This window comes from Ixodes scapularis, unplaced genomic scaffold, assembly GCF_016920785.2.
Source record: "Ixodes scapularis isolate PalLabHiFi unplaced genomic scaffold, ASM1692078v2 PGA_scaffold13__105_contigs__length_92229423, whole genome shotgun sequence".
Taxonomy (NCBI): domain Eukaryota; kingdom Metazoa; phylum Arthropoda; class Arachnida; order Ixodida; family Ixodidae; genus Ixodes; species Ixodes scapularis.
The window spans coordinates 43,091,114-43,118,362 of NW_024609839.1; the positions used below are offsets into that span (position 1 = coordinate 43,091,114).

The window sequence follows — 27,249 nt, forward strand, 5'->3', positions numbered from 1 at the left end:
TGAGCGTCAGCGCTGTGACCTCTGTTTCCTTTTACCATCTCATCGGATTCGCGTTTTTTTTTTTTTTTTTGCTTTTTATTATGTTAAATGGAACGGACAGGACTGACAATTTAGACTTTGCTGTTTAGTATGAACCTATACGAGCTCGCCACACCTATCACTTGATTTTGTGGTGATTTATTCCTAAATAAAAATCCAATATGCCTCCTTTACATTTAGTCGTTCAGTGTAATGAACGTTCTCTTGGAAGTAATCACAATAAAATGCAAGTCGCTATTATACAATCATAACTGCAGTGACTGTGCATTATGTTTATAAACATTTCTTATGACTTCATTAGTATTTGTTTTAAACAAAATAGAGGTGGTCAGATACATGGGTACATTTTTATAGTATGTTTATGGGGCTACGTGCACAATACGTAATAAATAGCAATCAAGGTCAGGTGGTTAATTATTAAAATGTTGTAATTATTTTTGTGGTTTTATTAGTTACGTTTAAATTGCAGTTTTGAGGAAGGTTGAACGTTAAACAAAATAATGTAATTTAGAAAAAAAAGTGATAACCTTCGAGATGTTCATCGATCAATTCCTATTTCTTTTTTCCGATTGCAGATTCCAAAAGCATATGCAAAAAGAGGGCGGTAGCCTCGCCCACTAAGATATGATTTGTGGCGGGCACTCTGTTTTTTTTTTGTCGACGGCGTGTTGTCTGTGTTCCCAACAACAACTTGCTACCGACGTTGGCCGACATATTCTTTGTTTGAACTATGTTCTTGCTAATTTAAGAGACTAGAAAACGAACTACCACTCAATTATCCCGTATGCAACGCATTTTCGTAAGTAAGAATTTATTTTGTACAATGTGCAGCTTTTGAAGGCAACTTTTGCTGGCGTTTCATGACGCACACGTGCAGTTTCATTCACGCCTTCACCAGTAATCAATAAAAAAAAAAAAAAAGGTTCGGTAATTTCCGGCGCCATACTCATTGGCCGCGAATCCGAACACGAATGCTGTCAAGCGGATTGATTGTTGCTGAGCGAAAGTCGTCTGGTGACGTCACCCTTTTATCCAATCCATGAGCGAATTTCGACCACGAAGCTCCAGGTATCGTTTGGAACCGGCGGATCGGGACAAATGTCACGAAGATTTTTTGAAGGAGGGAAAGAACTAGTTCCTCGGGCTGACATGCTCTGCAATGGTGTATGCATGGGCGGGCGGACAGACGAACACAATTCTGGAAGGAGGGAGTCCCATTAAAGGCTGTCCAAACATAACAAAAACCGTGCCGTAAAAAAAAACAAAAAAAAACACGCCTTTAAAAGAAAACGATCAAAACGTTAATGTTACGGCGAACGCGTACGTTTTCAGTGAGGACGTCAACCACACAAACGGCACGGCTTTCCTCCTCCCCTATTGGTGGTCTTCTCCTTTTCTTTTTTTCGGGAGGTTGGGGATGACAAGAACGGCGGTGGCCTAGAGGGCAGTTAGCAGAGCGAGACGCCCTATGTCTCTGCCAAAGAATGGCAAAAAAAAAAAAGCATTCACCCAATCAAAAAAAAAAAAAAAAAAGCCTTAAAGGGGTACGGGAACGAAGTGGCGTGAGCGCGAGCTCTCTCCCTTTCGCTTCAAAGTCGGCCAGCGAGAAGCGCAATGCGTATCGCGCCGGTGACGTCAACAGTTCCTGCACTGCCAAGGGTACCGTAGTTCCGAGCGTTGCCGCTTGATGGCGTCAACGTGTGACGATCTCGCTTAGTAGTAATATCCGAGGACTGTACGATCTAGCTTGTCCATAACGTCCTTCGCGACCATACCCGTATTTTATGTGCCACGAGCGTTCGGTTCACCGTGTTAGTTTCACACCGCAAAAGTAGTAGCTCGAGGGAACCTGTAAGTAGAAATAACCGTTAGCACCCAGCAATGGCGAGGGGGAGAGTGAACTATCCTCATGAATTATACTATTTACTGGAATTATTCTTTTTTATCTACCCTCATGAATTATAGTATTGAGTTTCCAGGGGTAACTAACTCTTTGGTATGATATTTGGTGGCTAGCGTTCACATGTTCCTGACAAGGTTTCTCAATCATGTCGTATTACACCGACATGATTAGCTACCACCAGCTCGCCTGCACTCTCACCGTCTTTTCACTAAGGTTTCTCACTTGGCGCGCTCCCAGAAGACACAGTTTTTCTTTCGGAAATGGCGTAATGGAGGCGGCACTCGCGCACTCATCCCCGTGCTAGAGTGTACCCGTGCGCCTCAATAGCCAGAGACTCCAGGATTTCCCTTGTAAGCTGGTTTTTGTGTTTCCGCTATTTCAGAAAGAAAAACTGTATCTCCTGGGAGCACCTCAAGTGAGAAACCTTGTCAGGAACATGTGAACGCTAGCCACCAAATATTATACCGAAGAAGAAGAAGTTACGCCTGGGAATACAATTGTATAATTTATGAGGGTAGATGAAAAAGAAGAATTTTAGTAAATAGTATAATTCATGAGGCTAGATGAAAAAGAAGAATTTCAGTAAGTGGTTGATAGTCCAGCAGCGTGTCTCTCTTTTTATCCACTCCTTGGTTTTTGCCCTCTACGTTCAGCTGGAAACCTTCAGAACCAGAAGCGTGCTCGCGTCGTGTCGTGCAAAGAGCTTCAACAAGAACGAGCTCACTGTGGCTAACTACGCTTTGGCTTTCTCCGCTAAGGCTTTGCAAACGCGTTCAGGCCTAGGCTAATTCTGCCGGCACGCCGTATTTCCGGAGAACGGCGCTGCTCCTATGCCACAAGTAATGTCACGAGAACTTTCACACCATCCACCAGATGTGACTTTGAAATCGTTTCATTAGATTTAAAATTAGTTCTCTTGTGTTTTACAGCGTGATATTGATATTTCCGAGGTGCTACCTGTCCCTAGCCCATATTTACGCAGAAAAATCGGCGCTAAGATTTCGTTTCCATACCCCTTTAAACTTCACGACAAAGACACGCGCACCAAACCTGAGAACAACCGAAGCACGCGTTTGCACGTCGCGCGAGAGCTGAAACCAAGGTGGCTCACTTCGTTTTGGCTCTTTCCACCAAGACGCCTCGGTATTGCGTTCAGGCCTATGCAATCTATACCAGTGAGCGGACATACCGCTGTGGCGCTGCTTTCAGAGGCATGTTGTCGTCACGACATTCCATTGAAGCTTCATAACCAACTACCAGGTGGTTTTTGATTATCGTTTAATTCACTTTAAAATATGTTTTCTTGCGTTTTCTAGCGCAATATTTATGTTTCTGTGGTTGTGCTGCTACCTGCGTCGTGTTGAAACAAAGAAATGAGCTCCAGAATTTGGTTTCCGTACCCCTTTAAGTTGTAATCTCCACACCTCCAGCTTTGCTTCATTTTGACGGTTTATAACTTTCTTTCTATCTATTCTACAGAAATACAGTTAGTTTTAAATTAAATATTTGTTTTTTAACTATACTTTAATGTCCCGATATTACGTTAATTGTTAGTTGTTGGTTCAGTACTTAACTTTTAATAAACCACAATTTTTTATTTTATAAGGCAAGGAAACAATTGTTTCCTTGCCTTATAACGTTCTAATGTCCATGATACTTTACGTGAACGGTCTGTTGGATATCGTGAATTAAAAAAAGTAAGCAGTGAGCTGTACAGAGAATGCACATTTTTAACTAAAAATAAAGTTAAAAATAGTGTTATTTCCTCGTGCTACAAAAATGGAATTACGACAAGGAACGAAAATAACGAGACGAAGCATCGTTTGATTTTCCTTTTTGCAGAAACTGAATATTCATAGTTTACACGTGGAGTTCAATATTCAATCACAAACATTTTCTATTCAGATATTGCAAGTTGCAGTTTTTTAATACGAAACACAGATGGCGGCACGTATTCAAGAATAGCTTGATTACTATTTGTTGTCATGTTCCTCTTGGCACGCCACGTGAGAGAAAGAAATGTCACCAAGTATGCGGGTGTCAGATGCCTGGATGCCCGCTGTGAGCGAGCCAGAGATGTCAAAACAACAAGCGCGAGGCTGCGAATGGACGACAGCTGCTTTCGCTAGCGTTTCACTGCGCATTGATATGCCCAATTGAAATTAACACCGTGGAAGGGATTCCGGCGGTTACAATACCACCATGATTGCAAAAACAATCGACTTTGTTATAAAATCCGGAAATTATTTTCGCAATCTCACTATGACTTGTCGGAATGGTGCGACTCTATATTGTTTCATAACCGTCTCGAAGGCTTTTATCCCAAAATAATATGTAAAAGAATCTGGATGACTCTGAGGCAAAGCGCTGGCCTGCGGGTCCCTATTCGGTGGGGTTTTAATCCCGTCTGAGGTGCCCGCAATTTGACAAAGGCCTATTACTAAGAAGGCGCCCTGCAATCGAGACTTTCGTTGTGCGACAAAAGATCTCCCTTTGGCCAAAAATTAAACACGCTGTTTCTTTTTGTTGTTTTTTTTCTGGGGCGGGCCGGATGTTTTTCGTTGGTTTGACATTAAGATCTGAATTTTGACTTCGCTTTACCTTATATCAGGGCTCCCTCAGCAGTATATGGGTCAATGAATCCAAACAAGCAGCGCCAAGATTGCACGGTCACGCAGTTTGTACCTTTTTGTGTCTGTGCGATCATTAGCTACACCAAATGTATTGAATACGTCGTTACATTTTTTCCTTAAAGTGTATGTTCGCGTTGTTCTTTTCATCTTTATATTTTTGATGCGCTCCTAAATTATGATGAAACATTGCGTAGTTGTTGAAATGCTGGGAAAATATTGAATATTTAAAAACAGTAACACGTTAAAGGGTCGGTTGAACGATATCCGATTGGAATGCTTTTTCACTTTACACGAGCTTACTGGCACTAGTGGAACTCAAGGATCCTCGCACGCAACGCCGCTGGCCAAAAAATCCTTTGTTTGCGGTGTAATTTCAAGGACAAAATCGAGTTTTTTTTATTCACTCTCCATTGCAAAACTTGATCACGTAGCGGGGCGGTCGCAGTACCACCCGGCGACGATATTTGAATGCGGCTCATAGATCAATCCCGAGCATTTCGTGGGCGCTCGCTTTAAGCTCGTGATAATCGATAGCTCGAGAAGCATTCGGGTAGTGGCCCGTGTCCAATCGCTGCAATGACGACCAGAGCCGAACTCAGCGCGTGTCCTGTGCCTTGTCAACCCCAGCGCGTGGCTATGATCAACACTGGCGGCATATAATCGCCTCCAGATCACGTGGCCGCTTGTTCTGGCTGCGAGTTGAGGGGGTGAATGCTGCTCGGTTTTCACCGCACGATTGCGTGCGGTGAAAACCGAACGGGTGTTTCACAGGTGATTAACGTCAGGAATTCGTTCTGAGCGTTATTTTGCGCAAAGTACCAAAATCGTTGCATCACCCCTTTATTGCAAATGTAGAAAAAAGAGCAATAAATTATATTAATTGCTACAAGTATCTATTTATGATTCCGATCGTTAAATACCTCAACACTAAGCGACGCTAATTGTTCAACTTGATATGGAAAGAACGCCCCGGCTGTTCTTGAATCTTTAATTTTGTTTTTATTGCGAAAATGTTTCTTTTCATGTTGTCCCAAAACAAATTAATCATCTCTAATATAAATAATAATCAGTGGAGAGGGGGAAAAAGGGGGACAAAGGACAAACGCGAATCACCAAACTCAGCTAGGTGACTGATGCGCGACTGAAAAATGCCACCTGGTCCTGGTATCGAATTAGGGACCTTTGCATTTCGAATGGAGCACTCTACCAACTGAGCTAACTAGGAGTTAGACGTCAGTAGAGCAAACGGGTGTTAACAACTGCCATCCGTGTTAGCAGCTGCCACCAGGTTTTGGCAGCTGCCACCAGCAAGGATGAACGGCCTGATTTTGAGGTATGATGTGTTAATGCAATTATTGCATTAACACAGCATATTATTGTTTGTTTTTTTGTCCAGCCCGCGGTATTTTTGCATTAATTGCATTAACACATTATCTTCTGTACCCAATGTCGCGCTTATACGAATTAATTTAGTTTCGTAGCCGCCTCGAAGACAACAACGCAAAGCGTTGACCTACATGGGCCTCCAGATCCCCAGTTAGTTCCACGGATCCCCCGACGTTCAACAATTATAATTATAATGCAATTAAATGCAAAGGTGCAAGCGAGCTGGACAATAATTATGAAAATATTCCCTGGAGAAGGGGAACAAGAGGGACAAAGGACAAACATAAATCTCCGAACAGAGCTACGTGACTGGTGCGCGACCGAAAAATCCGCCTGGTCCGGGTATCGAACCCGGGACCTCTCCATTACAGGTGGAGCGCTCTACCAACTGGGCTAACCAGGGGTTAGACGTTGGAAGAGCAAACGGGTAGCAGCTGATAAACCCGTTTGCTGGATGTTAAACTGGTAGCAGCTGATAAAACCCGTTTGCTCTTCCAACGTCTAACCCCTGGTTAGCTCAGTTGGTAGAGCGCTCCACCAGTAATGGAGAGGTCCCGGGCTCGATACCCCGGACCAGGCGGATTTTTTCGGTCGCGCACCAGTCACGTAGCTGTGTTTGGAGATTTATGTTTGTCCTTTGTCCCTCTTGTTCCTCTTCTCCAGGGAATATTTTCATCATAACAATTATACTTAATAATCAAATCTCTGATCTCACCCTTGGGGCAGTTAGGATCAAAAGTGGTAGAAACTGTTAGCATTCGCTTGCTGTACTGATGGTTAGGTTAGCTAAGTTGATTAGCTCAGTTAGCAGAGCTCTTCGCCAGTCTTGGAGACGTCCGGGGTCGGTTCCTGAACCTGGCGGATATATTCAGCTGTGACAAGTCGCCTAGAAGGCAAGATGTGTCGTCCACTTCAGGTATAAGGAAATGTATTTATGCCTATGTTTGTTCATCTTGGGAGTTTCCTTTCAACTATTTATACAGTTCATTTCACGAATTGTGTGTAGCGTTAACAAGGGTAAGGGCAACGTTACGTGGCTTGCCTCAGTGTATGATTTGTCGCTCTTCCTAAACTCGTTCACTCACGCCGGTACTTCACAAAAAATAGAGAAACGTCATAAAAAAACATATTATATTCTAAATTTATTGCACTTAAGTGGAATTTTTTCGATATAAGAAAGCGGTATATGATTTCAATCAATTTAAAATAAATTATTTGTGCTTTTGATCACGCGCAAAGTCGGCTAGTTGCCCAACAACAATGGCTTTTTTATTTGGTTTTAAAGAGCGTAAGGTGTTGGTATATACACAACAGTTATACTGGCGTATGCAAGATCTGTCTTAGATTTATAACTCAGTCTGTATCTCTGTGACTGTCTATCTGTCCCTCTTTCTTTCTTTCTCTCTTTTGCTCTTTGTCGGTTCGTGTGCTTTTGCGCGGACGCATACTTCCATACTTGTGTTTGTTTCTTTCCTTCTCATTTCAATTTGCTTGCGTAGGATGCCAGAGAACTGAGCGTATGAAGTGGAAGTTAGAAACAAAGCTTCTTTCCGATGCGCTCAGAAGAATACCGTATTTTGCTCGCGTTCAGCATGATATATATTTTTCTTGCGTGGTTATTATCTTAATTGAAAACAAAATAAATATGCACGAAAAACACTGTTAGAAACAAACGCTAAATAAATACATATTTTTGTGATTTCATTTTCAGGAAAGGTATGATTTCAATCATCACTGTAAAACCCGGAAGAGTTCACTTGGAAAAGAAGGTTGGGTGAGGGTGCGATTTAGGGGAGGGGGACGCTTTTCGTTCTGCTTTTGTGGAGGAGGGAAGCTCGACGAAGGCTTTGCTTTTTTTCATTTTGAGGCCTTCCATAACAACGTTAAATAAGGAAGAAGAATACTGCCCTTGTCTACTTGCTTTCACTTATATTTGGTGGTCGTATTCCGCTTTGGGTTGTCTCTACCTATCGAAAAAGGCACCTAATAAAACTCCCTAATGCTAGAACCACGCAACCACAAACAGATCCACAATAATATACGAGTATTTAACGTATGATACGTTTTTAAAACAATCGGTAGTATAGCGCGCGAAACCACAATGCTTGGAGCTGGAAATAACATAATCTCGTGAGGGTACACCGGAGTCCGGACACGATGCCGATTTTAGCCGTCCAAGTGTTGCCTTATTAGACCACGGTGGCGCTGATGTCAACCGACGGTTGCGCTATCTGGCACCCTGCCCAGCGCCTATTCCACGTGCCGACCACACCGACCGACAAGCGCTTGGCAAACGAAAGATCGGGGTATGACGTAACGACTGGTCGGAGGGTTTTTCGTGTTTTCTGGCGTTCTTTAAAGAAAACAAACGTGTTATTGAGATTCACGGGAATAAAAAAACTCTAGAATGCACCTCTAACACGTTTTGTTTTCTCATAAACCTCTACAGGCTTCTTTTTATAAACATCCTTGTAGAGAAAAAAAAACACATCGCTTTATTGTGTTTTCTCTTTTCTTGTGTAGTTCTGCGGTCAGTATCAGGTGCAACACTGGCACTAACCAACAAACTCTATTAAAAAGAAAAGTTGGGACTCCAATCCACACTGTGAATGTGGCTGGACAGCGAAGCTGTTGAATCACCTGCAGAAGATTGTCCACTGCACTAATACACGGCCGGACTGGAAGCGCGCGCTCTCTTTCTCTTCTTACGACCTTCGCAATTGGAGCAACCGCCACCTCCCGCCACAATTCGCGGGGGGCGCTGTCACCTCACCCCTGGACTACACTTTGCCGTTTGCGCAGAGCGCTTCTGACAGTGAATCTCAGCGGTGTCGCAACATGGGGCCGTGATTTTTATAGCCTTTGACACCTGATCCTTACGTTTAGACCCTCAGCCACTATCTAATGCGCTTCTGATGAGCCCAAAACGGTGAATATTTGACGCACATCTCCGAGAGATTCGGGAGTAAAAAGTAGGAAGTACAGACAGTGAATGCAATTGCGGGAAAACTATACTCGTCTTTACCCTTAGCGAAAAGTCGTTCAAAATCAGTATACTGAAAGTATACTAATAGTGAACTTGGGGTACGTACTGAAACGTACTAGTTTCACACTTTTATGAAACAAAATAGTACACCTTTAGTACACCCCAAGTGCATATGTAGTATACCACAAGTGCACCTCAAGTGTACTTTAGCATACTACGAGTGCACGTTTAGTACACTACATGTACGTTTTTAGTGTACTAAATGTACACTACCAGTACATATATGCGGAGTGTCCCAGATAACTTGCACCAAACTTAAAAAAAAAAAAAAGACTCAGCGTTCTGCGGGAGTAAAACCAACTGTACGCTGTTAGAAGTCTCTTGCGAAAGTGCACGAAATTGGTTTAGTGCGCCTAGTTATTTAATTAAGAGTAACAAGCTAACTTTTGAAATCTTCGTTTAAAAGCCGAGGTGTGAAATGGAAAGTTGTAGAGCGCATTAGGAAACACCCAATTAAACCATTTTCAACAAGGTGCACTTTGCATGCTCCTTTTTCCTAGCTTTCAAAAAAACGCCCGCGAAATACAAAGAAAAAATACCGCGTGACAACTCGCTTCCCCAATCACGGCGTGCGAGCGCGCCGCCAATGTGCGTTCTTTAAAGGCCGGAAGAAAAGCACGAAAACGTATTATGTTTCAAACAATTTAATTGGGTGTTTCTCAGTGCGCCCTGCAACTTTACAATTGACATCTTGGCCCTTAAAAGAATATTTGAAAGGTTAGCTCATCAACCTTAGTTATTTACATAACCAGGCGCATTAAAAAAATCTCTGCACTCGCTCAAGACGCTTGCTAACGACAGTTGATTTCACTCCTGCAGAGCCCTCTGGTGTTTTTTTAAGTATGGTGCATGTTATCTGGGACGCCGTATATGTCGGGCGTTCTAGATGGAAAGAACGGTCTCAAATTGGCCAGAAAAATCGGCGCCTGCATTTAAAAAGCTGACTTTTCAAAGGTGTTTCTTTGAACGGCTGTATTCCAACCTGTGAAATTTTATGTCATATAGCTCCATTCTCGTAAAATGTTAAGAAACGCGGTTGATAACTCAATTGATGATGATAATGCAAAGGCGCCGCCATCGGGAGATCCACTCTTAAAAATGAGTGAGGAAATTAATGAGGAAATCTATGGCAGCTCTATTCCTCGTGAGAATGACGTACTGGCGTCTTCTGAAACTGTCTGAGAAAAGCCATAAAGAAGAGGTGCATTGCATTTTTCAACTGAAAGTATGTATGTCTAGCATACAAGCATTATGATCAGTGTTCTTCGCGTAATTGATAAGACAGAAATTGAAATCCTACTTATCACTTTATTCAAGTTTCCGAGCCTGCCTCACTGTACACCCTCCTTTGTGATTATGGTATGCCATTACATCCTGCGTTAAAAGAGAAGAGAAAATTACCCTATGCCACTCTATGATATAACATCACATAATTCGCTCAAAGGACCACTATGTGAAGAAGGCAAGATAGTAACAACTTCATCCTGACAAAAGGGTGAGGAAAATCGGACAATATCGTTTCTGAAAGCCTGATATGTCAGACATTGGTGGTGTGCCTTCTTTGCAAGCCCAGGGCTATGCTGCAGGTAATAGTGTTCATTGCAGGGCACAACATTTATTACCTTAGGCACCATAAAGAAATATAAAATAAAAGATTCAAGGTCGCAGCTTCTACATTATAAGCAGATAGAATGATGAAGGCCACAACGAAAACAACTGAGAATGGCCAATTTCAGGGCTGTGTGTGCTAATAATAAAATTGAATTTTAGAAGTTTAGTATAATGCGGTATTCGATATTGGTTTCAAGATTAATTGTACTACTGTAAACGACCTAATTTTCGCGAAGGCTTAGTTTTTGCGAGTTTATCGAAATTGCTCAAAATTGGTCATGCAAAAAAGTAACCCCATGGATACGAATGCATTGAACATTACTCCTGATTGCAAAATCTGTACCTGGAAAGTATTCTCAACACTAACACTTCATAAAATGAATGAAATATTGAGCTCGCGCAAACAAAAGTCGTTTATGCCATTCAAACCTTTCAAAGCGCTCGCAGAGTCACTATTGCGATAGATTTGCTTTGTTCAGTGGGCTTTTCCGCATGTGCCGGTGCGCTGCAGAAATTAGTTCTGGATGAAATCCCAAGAATAGGGGGTCATACACACTTTTTGATAAAATAGAATAAAAAAAAATGTTCACGTCCAATGGCTTCCCAGGAGACTTCTCGGGTCCGGATGCACTGTTACTACGCAACAAGCAGGCTCTCTTGGGATGACAAGAAAAAACCCAGCGCCCTGAACGCTGTTCGAAACAGCACTCGGGAGAGTTGAAAAGCCTGTCAAGCGCTCGCTATCGGGACAGGCCGCTTACTTACGTTGGGGCTTCATACCTGTCTGCTCGATGCATCATCCAGCCACCCATAATAGAGATCAGTGGGCGGACGTCACTTTTACTCTTGTGATGCAGGTCCCTGCAGGTTCCCATAGGTTGCAACCTGCTAGCCCAACTGAGTCAGGCCTGCAGCCCTGCGGGGAATGTGAATTACACTTTTTTAGATATAGACACCCACATTTTGCGTGTACCTGAAAGAAGCTCTAACACAGGGCAAACAAAATGATTGGCCTTTTTTTAATGCCTCTTTTTTTTTTTGCTGAGAACACAGATACAAGTCATGCTATTACACATTCAGTGGTGCGGCTTAATTTATGATAAGCACTTTTTTTTATACAACTTCGAGCTTTTAGAGAAAAGATTTAATATAATGGGTCGGACATAAATGGTTGCTATGAACTATCCTATATATTTACACATTATCTGATATCATAAAAGCATTAGAGCAGGGTAGGGGTGTACTGCACAATTATAAATTTCTAACCAATTAAAAGTTGGCATTTATTTAATTTATTAGTATTGGCTATTATTCTTTGACAAAGAATAACTGGGCGAGTTGGTACGTTGGTAGTCTTTCAACTCCATCGAATATTCAGGTCCTTTTAACATTTTTTCATGCTTTTTCTTTTTCTAACTGCTCTGCCTTTTGTAGCGGCTTTCGCCGCCACTAAAAAAACGTGACATCCAAACTCACTTTATTCACAACACACAATGGCAAACTTGGAAAGCCTGCCGCTTCGGCATACGCAAAGAGATCGTCCGTCTCAACGGCACAGGCATCAGCACGGGCAAGAAGTCATGCTGCTCGCTCTTGTAACGTTTTTCTCGCTCCCGCTTTATAAAACAAATCGTTGGCGAGAGACTGTTGGGACCACACGCCAGAACTAGCACGACCTGTGATTGCTTGAACTGCCGTCAGACTGTACTTGAACGCTCCGCAAAAGCGTCGTCGGGCGAAACGTCGTAGGGACGGCGCCCAGGACAGGCCCTCGGCTGGCCCTCGGTTCCGCCGCACGCGAATCTTTCTCACTCTGCGGAGAGAGCCATAAATTTTGAAAATACGCTCTTCTCAAATAACGAAATAAAACCGGGTAGAGCATAGTGAGAGTCAAGCATAGTGCGAGTCAAGCATAGCTTAGCAAGCACACGGTACAAGACAAAGTTTGAAACCGCGGCGCACTTCGCAGAAGCAAAAGAAACTTCCTCACCTTCGCTTGCACCAGTCGGCCATGGCTGTACGCCACTTGCGACGCTGCGTCTCACAGCTCTCAGTAATCGCTTGCTATTATTGAACACGGTATTCGTAAGTAAGCTATCTAAAATATCCGCTAAAACGGCTCAAACGTAAAAAGGAAGCGATGCTCGAACCCTCCGGAACTCCAACGGCGGCCGAACGGAAGCTGATTGCAATAGCGATGGTCTTGCGCAGTTTTCAAAAGTCTCTTCTTTTTGTTCTTTGCCTTTTTGAAGACAAAACTAAGCAAATCAATATATTAATAATAATAATGTCACTTTATTATATTCGTAAAAAATTAACAAAATGTTTAGTCTATCTTAGGTTTCATCTAAACTTTCGGTTTTCTTTTTCAGGGTAAAACCGAAACTATCTCAAGCAATTTCTCCCTTGTCGCCAAGGCTATTTTGATTCATCAGCGCATGCTTGCACCGCTGGGATTTCGGCTTTTTTGGAAGGATCGGCTCTCGCGGCACATAAATAATGAGGGCAACCTCGTGTTTTGAAACAATGAGCGTGCCCGTCTTTTTTGACGAGGGAAAGACACGTAACATTTACGTCGATTTTTTACGGTGTGGAACTCTCGATCGACGGTGTTGTTCGTTGTTGCATTTGTCAATCTCTTTTCACGTGAATTGAGATGTCTTATAGTTTTGCAAGATAAATCTACACCATGAAACACTTTCGGTGAAAGCTTGAGGTTGTTACATGAAGGCGCCGATTTCTCCAGCCAATTTCAGAGCGAGCTTCTTACGCGGTTCAGAAGTTGATTTGCGCTGCATGCGACTATGCAAGGTGGAGCATCTTATGTCCCCATTATTAGCCGTGGTTTCTTTTGCCTCCTGTCCTTTTGATTGCTGTGGATGCAGATATCTGAAACAGCGTATAGTGCGCTGAGGCCTGCATTACAAAAACACCGGATTATCCTGCAAACGTAATTTGTCTACTAGCCTATAAGGCAGTACGCAAGTGGCGGTGCACTTTGAAAACAAAGTCATGTGCATGCGTATTCATCAGCAGCATTAAACACTTGGTGCGATTGCCCTCGATCGCCTAGCTTCCGAACAGTGCTAACAATGTTTTTACAGTAAGATTGCATTCTTCAATAAAGGTAACAAATACAGCTCAGAGAAAATAAAAGCTATCTTTGCAATAAAAGTAGACTTTTCAATTGCTAAATTTATAGAAATGACTAGCTAAAATAATCATTGACAAGTTAGATAACGCTACTTTCCGTGGCGTACAATGTAGCTGATTTTTCTATTTGTGCTTTTTATTTAGGCGTAAGTCCATGCTGCATTTGCGACGTAAGTATGCTATGACAGTGGCGGTCGTTTCCCCGGGGAACTCTTGAACCACGTGGTCTGCAGTGAAATGAGAAATGAAGCATCCCTTTGTCACATTATGTCAGCTATACCTGTGATATTTTTTAATCAACTGGTTTCAGGAAATTTGGGGACTCACTGTCATGTTGATGCACTCTTCATGTGTGTCGTGCGACTCGGCGGACATTACATGGGTGAATAACCGTGCCAACATTTTTTAAAGTAATTAATATCCGTAAATTTACTTTCTTATTATTGCTGTTTTAGAGGCAGTCGTTATTAGAGCCTAACACAATCAAAACCATTCACGAAACACCAAGGTGCCTTCAGATATTTATTTATCAAATTTCGCACTTTTTTCCCTCGATTCAAGAACCACGCGCGGCAGGGGCGGGCAAAGTGAAGAGTGACTTAGCGGTTTTGACATGGCATATCGGTGATGGCATGTTTGTTTGTGTTAGCGAGAACTTCTGATACTGTAGTTCTATGCATTATTTAATTTTCTAGTGAAGTTACAACCCCTCATAAAGTGCTGTCGCATTCAGCATGAACGAAGTTCCCCACTTTTGACAGCATGCCTTTGGTGGATGCTCCAGCATCATACTTCCAACGGTTCAACTGAAGGGAATATGTAAGAATAGCATCCTGCGCTCTCTCCAGCGCGCTGTTTTTAATCAGGCGACGAAAGGCAGAGTTTTGCTGTGAATAACCCTAAACTCGTCACCTTTTCGCAAATTGTTTCAGTTGGGCTAGAGTTTATTTATAGCCCCCTTAAAATTGAAAATTCCACATGGTCAATTACACTGTCAATTAAAAAAGTTAATTAGACAACGTACTGTGACGTTTATTTACTCATCTAATGTCCGCCGAGCCCCACAAATATTGTGTGAAAACGGCATCGGCCTATCTATCGCGTTTTTAGTGTGTTGATGTTAAAAATCGCACTATATATATATATATATATATCCGTTATTATAAGCTGAGTACACCGACTGCAAGCACTGAAAGTAGACATTTAGTATACTTAAGTGCACTTTCTGTATACTGATTTTGAACTACTTTTTACCGCGGACACTACGATTCTACTACATGTACTAGTTTTGTACGGACGAGTATACTTTCAGTCCACCGCCATTTTTACTGGAAGTATACATTAAGTACACTTAAAGTATACAATGAGTACAAAGACCGCACTGAAAGTATACTTTTAGTATACTTCAGTACACTTCGAGTGTACTGATTTTGAACAACTTTTCGCTAAGGGTACCTCCAGGACTTCTGTAGCAACTCAAGAACAGGAGGAGACGGACCCCTTCTACGTGGAGGAACTTTAGATGATAAATAATTCGTACACTCCCGTGAGAATGTAAGCAAGCCCAATCGATTTATTGCCGTGGTCTGCATCATCATTTCATAGGCCGCACATATGAAGGCGGTCAGCTTCTCTAGACGAGGGTGTAGTAGTCTGTACAATTTTCGCACCGTGCATATTACAGCCTAAAGTGCTTCCTTGAGGGCTTGTGCACCTATCCTGCTGCTCATTTTTCGTTTCTGTCCGTGCGCGTCTTGCCATGGTTAATCAGAAGTATTCTGAGGAACTTGTTGCAAATTAAACCAGCCAAGCGCTTTGAGTGACTGTACAGACAAGTACAGAGGTCCCGTCCATGTCACAGGGAAACGCAGTTTGCTGACGACACTGCCTGTCGGTAGAGTGACTTAAATCGGCGCGAAGTTCAAAAAACCGTTGCCAAAACAACAACCTACGAAGCTTGAACACCAGCGCAAAGCAGCTCGAAGGGACTCTCTGAGTGGGGTGTAATAAGGGGTGAGGTGGTTGCGCCCCTGGCTGGAAGCAAGTGAACTACATACGGAGAAAAAATGTCATTGACTCCCGGGCGATTGCAAAGGTCGTAAGAAGAGAAAAAGAGCGCGCGCTTCCAGTCCGGCCGTGACTAGTATATACCCTTTTTCGCAAACGCCACTAGGTGGTGCTCCAGTCTTTGACGTCTCAGAGAACTTCCGCTCAATAAGAATAATAAAGAAAGATCACCTTAACACCGCTGCTTGAAATGTAGATGAAACGTTTAACCACCTATTCTACAGGTGACCGCCAAAAAAAAAAAAAAAGGAAGGATTGCGTTCTAGCTCTTATGAGCAAGCTCAGCAGGCTAGCAAAGACGGTGCGACCGGAATTCGCTCTGGACGCAAGCGGAAGTTCATGATTGTAAACAGCAAAAGGGTCTCAAAAGAAAAGTTAATGAACTGTACCAAAACTTAACTATGAAAGACTTCGTACGCTGCCGTTACAGCGGCAGCTTATGCAACCGCAACCTTCACCGCAAAACGCATGCGGGGAGTGCTACATGCGTCGCATTGTTAGCGGGGCTAGTGACGTAACTCCCCACTTCGTACTCTGCCGTTGCCGCTGCAACCTATGCAACCGCAACCTTTACCGAGAAACGCATGCGGGGAGTGCTGCCGGCTTCGCATTGCTCGCGCGCGCCTTATCATATATCACAGTGGTTCTAAACCATCGATGTTTCGCGGACCCCCTGTGGATCGGCGGAGATGATGGAGGACCCCGTTCGTGGTGAGAGGAGAGGAAAGGTATAGGTTAAATATAATAATCATTTAATAAATGGGTTTTAGTAAGGGCCAGTGTAAAGTAGACTTTTCTTATTGACATGCACACGAGGAAACTCGCCCAAAAACTGAAACACTTATTCTCGACCTGCAAAAAAAAAAACCCTTTATTGCCAGGCTTGACTGATGAGGCGGAGCTTCGCGGACCCCTAGAATGCCTTGGCGGAGCCCGAAGGGTCCGCGGACCCCCATTTGAGAAGCACTGATCTATCATGTGGTTTTGACACTTGTTTTGTGGTTTTCTTATTAAATCAAGTGTCAAAACGCTGACAAGAGGCGCGGGACGGTCCTTTGCCAAATATTCTTTCTACTACTGTTCTCTCAACGGACACGAAAAAAATCGACCAACAAGTCGTATACAGTTTCGCTGAAAAGAAAAGAACAAAATGCAGGAAGTATAGCGATAGCTTCGGGGTGTCGTTCAGCTGCCTGGGTGATTGCGCTATCATGTGCACCCGATGAGAACGCCGGAGAAAGAGTAACGTAGCGAGAAACACGAACATAATAAGCCATATCCTGCGCCTTTTTGGCTGCCAGTGACTCTAAAAGTGAGGCCTCCAAGGAGGCTTGATAAGCAAATTCATTTTGTCTAAACTTTCTTTAAAAAAATCACTCTAACTTCACGTTTTTTTTTCTTCTTATTTTTCCTTGTCCCATGAGCCGTTACCTCCTCCACAAGTCTTCCAAAAAACGCTGATGCAAAATATTCCCAAGACATATACACAACACAGGCAAAACAAACGCGCAACGACAGGTGGTTAGGGAAAGCAGGCTCCTCCAAAGACGTGCCTAATTTGTTTTCCCGGGAGTGAGAGTTTGAAGATTACAGGTAGGAGAAAATTTATTTTGCTTTCCATACGCATTTAAGCGATCGAATAAACGAAAAAAATATTATGACCTGGTTTGTTCGATCCTCTGTTCATTTATTTGAAGCAGACCGTCATTAAAGGGGCCATGAAACGATTTTTCTACTCTCGCTAAATACTACTTACACTCTAATAAATAGGGGATGTAGCGGTGTTCACCCCACATCCGATATGAAACCCCATACACGACAATTCGACGTTCAGTCCACCGACGTCGAACTGACGATGTCAACTTTCACGAGCGGCTTGACAGTTGAGCGATACAAGTCATACAACATATTAATATAGCTAAGGTACGCATTAAAGGCTGCAGAAAGGCAATCAAGCTTATTCGGCCCTGCTGCAAAATCTCAGTGTTTTTTTTTGTAGACTTTGATACGGACTTAGCTATTTATTACGTTATATTTAACAGCTATCAAGCCGCTCGTGAAAGTTTGTATTGCCAGCTCGACGGCAGTGAACTGTGCGTCGTGATGTAGTTTTGGTGTGTTGCATATGGGACAAGAGGTGTACCACTATACACCACCTATGTCTGAGAGTGTAGAATCTCTCCCTAACGTTAAAAACTGAACAAACTTGCCTAAGTTTCTCTTTCGAGTCAGTGGCAGTCACCAAAAACAATTCGAGAAATATGAGCATCGTTCATCCCCTTAACTCCGAGCCAGAACAAGACGGCACGTAGTATGGTGCCTATCCTATGCCGTCGACTTTAATCATAGCCACGCGGTGAGGCCGGCAATGCAGAAAACGCGCACTGAGCTCGAGGCGTTTTTAGAATTGGGCTATTCTTATCATCACCTTGGTTGGATGCGAACCATTCCGCGTGTCCGCCGAGGCATTGGGCGCGTTAAAGATACACTGACACCCCCCCCAGAAATGTTTTTTTTTAATCAATTCAGTATGATGTCGGAAGACTACCCAATTAATATTTTGCTGCACAGTCACGTACATTTTTAACAAAATGCAACTGCTCGAAACCAAAACCAACACCAGCGCACGGATGTCGTGGGAGTGAGAGAGATAGAAGTGCTGAAAAGGAAGGAAGCCTAGCACAGAGGTCGGAGAAATATAACCATAGTTTTGTTTAACCCGAGACTGGGGTATTTCGGAGAAATATAGTATGTGTGTGCCGGAAATCCCGTGGCTACACCCAAACGTGCGCGTTTTTCCCCCCTCTGTGTTTCCTTTTTTTTGGCAGCGCGCAGCAGACGACATGCGTTGCGGGAACCGTTCGCCGTGCGATTCCTTTGCAGTTATGTTTGTTCCGCTCGTTGTTCTGCGCTTCAGGAAGAGTTGTTTTGTCCATTGAAGAGTGGGAAATGAGTAGTGAGTGTGGTGAATTTCTGTGATCAACTTCGAAGAGAACACCCCCCAGATGTTACGTGAAGAGCTGCCTCACAGGTCCTGCATCCGAAAGTGGCATTGTGCGGCAGAGTCTGCACAAGTTTCCGAAAGATCGACGCGATAAGGACCAACGGCTGGCTGCAATTCCCGTAGAAATGTTACGGGCACCTCGGAAAGCGGACGCCACCCGATTTACATGCTCCTTGCATTTTGTGGAACTTTGTGACTACATGTAGTATACAGGTGTCAGAAAGGGAATCCCATACCATTTAGTTCAGCGACGTTTGATAAATTACTATATTTAACGTTTGATACATTTTTAGTTCACGGCAACGCAATGATCAAAGTTGGTAATAACGTAATCTCGCAATGCGGGCAAGGCTCCCGATTTTAGAAGTCTCAGTGTTGCCTCATTTGTCCACGGTGGCGCTGTAACAAACCGACGGTGGCGCTCTCTGGCACCCTGCCCAGCGCCTATTGCACGTGCTGACCACACCGACCGACAAGCGCTTGGTGGCGAAAAGATCGGGGTATGACGTCACGACTGGTCGGAGGGTTTTTGTGTTTTCTCGCTTTTTCAAAAAAAAACAACAAAAAAACGTGATATTTAGATTCACGGAAATAAAAAAGTACTCTAGGATTCACCTTTAACTCGTTTTTGTCTTCATGACCCTCTACAGCTTCCCTTTAAAAACATCTTTCTAGCGAAAAAAAACGAACGTTGCTTTATTTTGTTTCTTTCTTTTTTTTCAGTTCTTTGGTCATTATTAGCTGCGACACTGGCACTCACCGACCAACTCTCTTAAAAAGAAAAGTCGGGGCTCCAATCCACGCTGTAAAGGTGATTGGACCGCAAAGGTGTGGTATCACCTGCAACGATTATCCACTGCACTTATGCCCTTGTTCTGACAAACGCCGCCAGGTAGTGCTCCAGCCTTTGACGTCTCAGAGAACTTCCGGTTTATTAAAAGAATAAAGAAAGTCCGCCTTAACACCACTGCTTAAAATGTATATGAAATGTTTAACCACCGATTCTCCAGGTAAAGACCAAGGAAAAAAAAACAAAAACAAAAAAAAACGAAGGAGTGCGAGGTCTGTTAAAATGTTTCGTGTATTCTTGTAAACCAACTTGCCTCCTACAGGATGTAATATTGTACAACTGGAGGCCCTCGTTAAATCTCCAACTTTGTTGTCCGTGTAGAATTTATGCGTTCTAGCACTAGTGACATACGCAAGCTCAACAGGCTTGCAAAGACGGTGCCACCGGAATTCGGTTAGGGCGCAAGTGGCAGTTCACGTTTGTAAACAACAAAAGGGCTTCAAAAGAAAAGTAAATTAACTGTATCAAACTTTTTTTTTTTTTTTAGATATGAAAGAGATCATACGCTGCCGTTGTCGCGGCAGCTTATTCAACCGCTATGTTTACCGAGAAACGCATGCGGGGAGCGCTACAGGTTTCGCATTGTTCGCGCGCGCCTTATCATCTATCATGTGGTTTTGACACTTGTTTTGTGGTTTTCTTATTAAATCGAGTGTCTAAACGCTCACAAAAGGCCGCGTGGTGGTCTTGTGTCGACTATCCTGCCTACTACTGTTCTGTTGACGGACACAAAAAAAACTCGACACACATATAATATACAGCTTTGATAAAAAAAAAATATACAATGCAGGAAGTGGCGTTAGCTTTGGTGTATCATTCAGCTGCCTATGTGACTCCGGTATCACCCGATAAGAAAGCCTGAGAATGAATAACGAAGCAAGAAACACGAATACAATCAGCCACGTCCCGCACCTTTTTGGCCGTCAGTTATTCTAAAATTGAGTCCTCCATGGAGGCTCGATAAGCGAATTTATTTTGTCTAAACTTTTTTGAGAAAATCACTCTAACTTCACGATTTTTCTCTTATTCTTCCGGGTTCCATCAGCCGTCACCTCGCCCGCAAGTCCTTCAAAAACGCTAAAGCAAAATATTCCCCGGAGATGTACACAACACGAGGAAAACAAACGCTCGACGACAGGCGGCTAGGGAAAGCGGCTTCTTTCTAAGACGGGCCTGATTTGTTTTCTCGGGCCTGAGAGTTTGAAGATTAAAGGTGGAAGGGAAATCGATTTCGCTTTCCGGGCGCATTCCTGCGACCGAATAAACGGAAAAATGACATGACCTCGTTCGTTCGATCCTGTGTTCATTTATTTGAACTAGGCCGTCTTTAGAGAGACCATGAAACGAGTTTTCTAGTTTCGCTAAATGCAATACTTGCACTCTCAGAAATATGAGCTGTAGGAAGGGGAGTTCACCCCTCATCTCATATGAAATCCCCCAAAACAACAATTCGACGTTCAGTCCACCGACGTTGAACGGACGATGTCAATTTTAGTGAGCGGCTTGACAGTTGAGCGATTACACTTATTAAAATAGCTAATTTACGTATTAAAGTCTGCTGAAAGACTACCAATTTTTTTTTTTTAGTCTTCTGCTAAACCTTGGTGTTTTTTTGTCTTTTTTTGTAGACTTCAATACGCTCATTAGCTATTTAGTACGTTATATCCAACCGCTATCCAGTCTTGGGTAGTAACGCGTTACTAGTAACGCATTACTGTAATTTAGTTACTTTTTGGTAACTTGTAACTGTAACGAGTTACTTTTTAAAAATGTAACTTGTAACTGTAGTTTTATTACTTTTTTCTGCGGTAACAATGAAAGTAACGACGTTGCTTTGGTCGTTACTTTCCAGTTTTTTTTTTTTGTGAATAACATATGATTGAACGAGTACAATCTAGCCATTCTTGCACTTTCCAAACTGTCTGTTCCGACATTTTGAGTGTCAAGTTGGTCATGCACAAACTTGTGAATACGTTCTTTCTCGCGAAGTCACGACCCGAATATAGCCACTTGTTGATGTGATGAAAAAATTGACCGCATCTCCACGGGGTGATTGGGGCGAAGCTCTGGTGGTGCTGATGATACTTATTTTGTTTATAGGTAGTGCTGATGGTGCTGATTTGTTTTATTCCTCATAGGTAATGCTGAGTTCCGGGTTGCGTTGGTATGGAATGTGTGGTATGGAACGTGGTTATATACGCATCTGAGCGTTTGACCGCAGCGCCCTCTCGTCTATTAACGTTGAGCCAATGCCTGCAAAGTTTAACGCGATTATATACGCATTTGACCGCAGCGCCCACTCCTGTATAGTCGTTAAGCGGCTAGATGCAACATTTCATCCATGACAGAAACCCCAGCTCTTGAGTTACTATCACATTTCAGAGCCCCCTACTCGTCCCGCATTCCTGGCCGAGTGGTTAAGCGATGGGCTAGAAATCCATTAAGGTCTCCCCGCACAGGTTCTAATCCTGTCGACTGCGCAAACACTTTTTTTTATTTTTTTAAGAAGACAGATGGGAGATGGCAATAGATGTGAGTACGGACGCCGGACAAGGCTAGACCCTAAGAAGCTTCGCCCCTAAAAAAAATCAAGTTAGCTTTACGCACGCGCGTGTACTTTATGACTGAACACTTACATCTTAGTATCTGGAAGCACTATCTATGCTGCGGTCGTTCTTTTTTCTGCGCAAACGCTTTTTAATCAACCGTGAATCAACCGTGAAACAACAGTACACACGAAGGGCACTGCGAATTTTTCGTATCAATTGATTAGCGCCACTGCTCCGCACTGCGCATGTTTTGTATATTGATTTACGCCACTATACTCCGGCATGGTGCCAATAGTCGAGGCAAAACGTACTGCTGTTTGCGCGGGGTTTGCTTGTTGCTCTGGTTGCGCGGGGTCCGTTCAGGAAGGGCAGGGACGTGTTCGCCATCAAACGAGGAAAACTTTCAGTCACTAATTTTGAGAAGCAACTGCTGCTATGATGCAATATCAAGTAAAAAGCGTAGTTTCTTACTTTTATTCAATAAAACTTGAGGAAGGGCGTTTTCGAGCATTTCCTAAATTTTTCGTGTTATAGAAAAGTAACTGAAAAGTAACGTCGTTACTTTTTACAAGTAACTGTAACTCTCACGAGTTACTCTTTTGATGCGGTAACTGTAACGGTAACTTCGCTACATTTTTCTTAAAGTAACTGTAACGAAATACTTTTTAAAAGAAACTTACCCAAGACTGCCGCTATCAAGCCACTCGTAAAAGTTGGTATCGCCAGCTCGACGTCAGTCAATTGAACGTCGGGGTGTAGTTTTGGGGTGTTGCATGTGGGACAAGGGGCGTACCCCCCTACACCCCCTATTTCTGAAAGTGTAGAATCAGTCCCTAACGTTAATAACTGAAAAAAAAATGCTTGCCTAAGTTTTTTTTATAGGCAATGGCAGTCGCGAAAACAATTCGAGAAATATGATCTCCGAGCCAGAACAACACGCCACGTAGTATGGTGCCTATCCTATGCCGCTGACATGAATCATAGCCACGGGCTGGGGTCGGCAATGTAAAAAATGCGCGCTGAGCTCGAGGAATTTTTCGAATTGGGCTGTTCTCATTACTGTGCTGGTTGGACACGAACCAATCCGACTGTCCGCCGAGGCATTGGGCATGTTAAAGATACACTAACACCCCCCCCCCTACAAAAAAAAAAAAAAGTTTGTGTTTAAATATTTTGCCAAGTGATTCATTATGATGTCGGAAGGCTACCCAGTTAATATTTTGCTGCAGATTCATGTATATTTTTAATAGCGCCAAAAAACGCAACTGCTCAAAACCGAAACCGAAACCAGCGGACGGAGGTCGAGAGAGATAGAGAGATTGAAGTGGTTGAAAAGTAAGGAAGCCTAACACGGAGGTCGGAGAAATATAAAGTGTGTGCGCCTGAAGTCACGTGGCTACACCCGTGCGTGCGCGTTTTTTTCCCCTCTTGTTTTTTTTTTTTTTTTCGGCAGCGTGCAGCAGACGACATGCGTTGCGGAAACTGTTTGTCGTGCGATTACTTTGCAGTTAAGTTAGCTCCGCTCGCTGTTCTGCTTTTCAAGATGACTTGTTTTGCAGATTGAAGGGTTGGAAATGAGTAGTGAGTGCCAGTGAGTGCTTGTGGTGAATTCCCGTGATCGAGTCCGAAAAGAATATCCCTAAGATGATGCGTGAAGATTTGCCTCACAGGTCCTGCATCCGAAAGTGACATTATGCGGCAGAGTCTGCGCAAGTTTCCGAAAGATCGACGGGATCAGGACACATGGCTGGCTTCAATTCCTGTAAAACAGTTACGGGCGCCTCAGAAAGCGGACGCTACCCGATTTATATGCTCCTGGCATTTTGTGGAAAGTGACTGCACTGAGTTTGCAAATGTCAAAAAGAGAATCCCATACCATGTAGTTAAGCGACGTTTGATACATTAATATATTTTAACGTTTGATTCATTTTCAAAACAGTCGGTAGTCTAGCGCGCGACAACGCAATGCTCGGAGTTGGAAAAAACGTAATCTCGCGACGGTACACCGGCATCGCTCCTGATTTGAGCCCTCCCATTGTTGCCTCATTTGTCCACGGTGGCGCTATCTGGAACCCTGCCCAGAGCCTATTACACGTGCCGACCACACCTACCGACAAGCGCTGGGCGGTCGAAAGAGGTGTGACGTCACGACTAGTGGTCGGAGGGTTTTTCGTGTTTTCTCTCGTTCTTCGAAGAAAACAAACGTAATATTCAGATTCACGGGAATAAAAAATACTCTCGAATTGTTTTTAGTTTTCATGACCCCCTACAGCTTCCCTTTAAAAACATCCTTGTAGCAAAAAAGAAAAAAAGAAAAGCACATTTCTTTTTACTGTTTCTTCTTTTCTTCCCCAGTTCTCCGGCTAGTATCAGGTGCAACCCTGGCACTAACCGACCAACTCTCTTCAAAAGAAAAGCTGGGGCTCCAATCCACGCTGTGAGGGTGATTAGACAGCGAAGCTGTGGTATCGCCTACACCGATTACCCACTGCACTATATAGCCTTTTTATGGCAAACGCCACCAGGTGGTGCTCCATACTTTTACGTCTAAGGGAACTTTCTGTTTCAGAAAATGAGTGAACAAAAGCCACCTTAAAGGGACCATGAAATGACCTTTTTACTTTTTCCAGATAACTTTTACATTAAACCGTCAATGTTCACTGAATGCCGAACAGGCATCCGTTTTCGTCTTGGTTTATTAACTTCTACACAAAAAATTATTGAAATATCGACTTTTTCATTCTCTCCAACTGACCGCAAAAGAAGCCGTGACGTAGACCGTTTCCGGAACCGGAAGTTCTCTCGGCAGTAGGAGAATGGGAGTGTTAGCGGCAACGAGTTGGGGTGCGCCGGTAGGTTTTACTGCGCTGATGTCACCGACGTATTTCCTGAATCGGCGCCTCTCATCGCCGCATCGCAGCTGAGCAAAATTCAATAAGATATGTTGCGCTACAGCGACAGCTTGGGACTAGTCCCATACGCCGGTATGCCTGTTGGGAAGTGCAGCGAGTCTTCCGGTGAAGACTCCAGAAGTCAACCACCCCGTCATTGTTGGCAGAAGGGCCGGCCCGTGTCAGTCGTTTGCAAAGCGACGTAGATGGGGTTTTTCGCGGCCTCGGAGATGCAGGAGCGAGCCGACGTTAAAAAAGATACGTTTGAACTACGAGTGTCAGCAAGAGCCACGTAAATACCTGTTTACACTCGGAGCGGACGCGCGCGCTTGATGGAAGTCTTGTATTCGCGCTGTTTGTAAGCGCTTCGGGACCGTTCTTTTACGATTGCAACTCGATACTGACGCGACACTCGGCAAAGAAAGGTTGGACCGGGGTTGTACGTATACCTCCCACGAACTGTTATAGCTCGACAGTGACGTGCAGTCTGTCAGAATAAAAATGGCATACCAATAACAAAGTGTACATACCGTGTTACGAAGGTAATCCATACGGCGTTTATTTCAGCTCTATATCACAGAAAACAAGAAGATAGAATCGACGAGAGTCCCTTTTTGACGCGTGTTCGTCAACACTGCCTCGGAAAACAAGGGGAAGAGATTGACCTCACCTCTTAATCCAGAATTGAGGTCAGTGATCAAACTATAATACGGGAAGGGTCCACAAGGGTCGCGCGGGCATATTCCACTTAGCACGCCAGCCGATCGTAGGCAGACGGTCTTGCGACGAAGCAACGCAGCGCCGAGTCGGAATGCCTGCTAGGCCTATACGCTTCGTCGGAGTCGGTGGATCCAGCGTTCTTGTTCGTCGTGGTCTGTTTTAAGTACTGTTTTCTTGCTGCTTGAAGTCGGCACGCGCGGGAAGAACACGTAGAAAAATAAGCGTTCAGTCAGTCAGAGTTTTGAGAGGAAGGAAAACAAAGAAAATAAATGTTCGTCGGTCGCCATCAATGGTCGCCGTCACCCAAGTAACTGTCGGCCCTGCCCTACTGCGCACGCGCAGTAGTTGCTTCGTTTACCACACGATAGATGGCGCTTGGCTCTCAGCATTATCAAATTTGGCAATTTTCGCCACACATCTCTAATTATGCTACAAAATGTGGATCTGAATATTATTTAACAAAACTTTTAGGAAACATTCGCCGGCTATTTATTGTTTACGATCGCGGTGCTGGTGAGGTAGGCTCTTACCCAATAGGCGACCTGGATTTGGCTGACGTGCTCCATTTCCGCGGATGCATCGTAGTGAACAGGCGAAGAAAGGAAGGCGCAAAAAAGTCCAGTTTTTTTTTAAAAGTTCTATAGCAAATAAATTTTTTGGCTCCCTATTTTTGTGTTTTTGTGTTTCTTTTCACACCTTTTACGACGTGCGGTGGATGAAACTCGATTTTAAAATCATTTCATGGTCCCTTTAACACCGCTGCTTGAAATGTAGATAAACCGTTTAACCACCAATTCTCCAGGTGAAAGCAAAAAAAAAAAAAAAAAAGAAAAAAAAAACGAAGGAGTGCGAGATCTGTTAAAATGTTTCGTGTATTCTTGTAAACCAACTTGCCTCCTCCAGGATGTAATATTGTACAACCAAAGGCCCTCGTTAAATCTCCAACTTTTTTTGTCCGTGTAGCTTTTTTATGCGTTGTAGCACTGGTGACTGAGGCAAGCTCAACAGGCTTGCAAAGACGGTGCGGCCGGAAGTCGCTTGGGACGCAAGCGGTAGTTCACGTTTGTAAACAACAAAAGGGTCGCAAAAAAAAGTGAATTAACTGTATCAAAACCTTTTTAGATATGAAAGACTTCGTGTGCTGCCGTTGCCGCTGCAGACTATGCAATCGCAATCTTTACCGAGAAACGCATGCGGGGAGTGCTGCCAGCTTCGCATTGTTCACGCGCGCCTTATCATCTATTATGTGGTTTTGACACTTGTTTTGTGGTTTTCTTATTAAATCAAATGTCAAAACGCTGACAAGGGGCACGCGATGGTCTTGTGTCGACTATTCTTTCTACTACTTCTCTGTCGACGGACACGAAAAAAACTCGACCAACATATCATATACAGCT

At 43.5% G+C, this 27,249-nt stretch overlaps 1 non-coding gene across 1 annotated transcript; it reads left to right on the top strand.

Moving 5' to 3' along the window:
• The first annotated feature begins 6,467 nt into the window (after nt 1-6,467).
• Nucleotides 6,468-6,541, top strand: Trnat-agu. The gene has a single exon. It is a non-coding gene; the product is annotated as a tRNA-Thr (tRNA).
• Nucleotides 6,542-27,249: the final 20,708 nt, after the last annotated feature.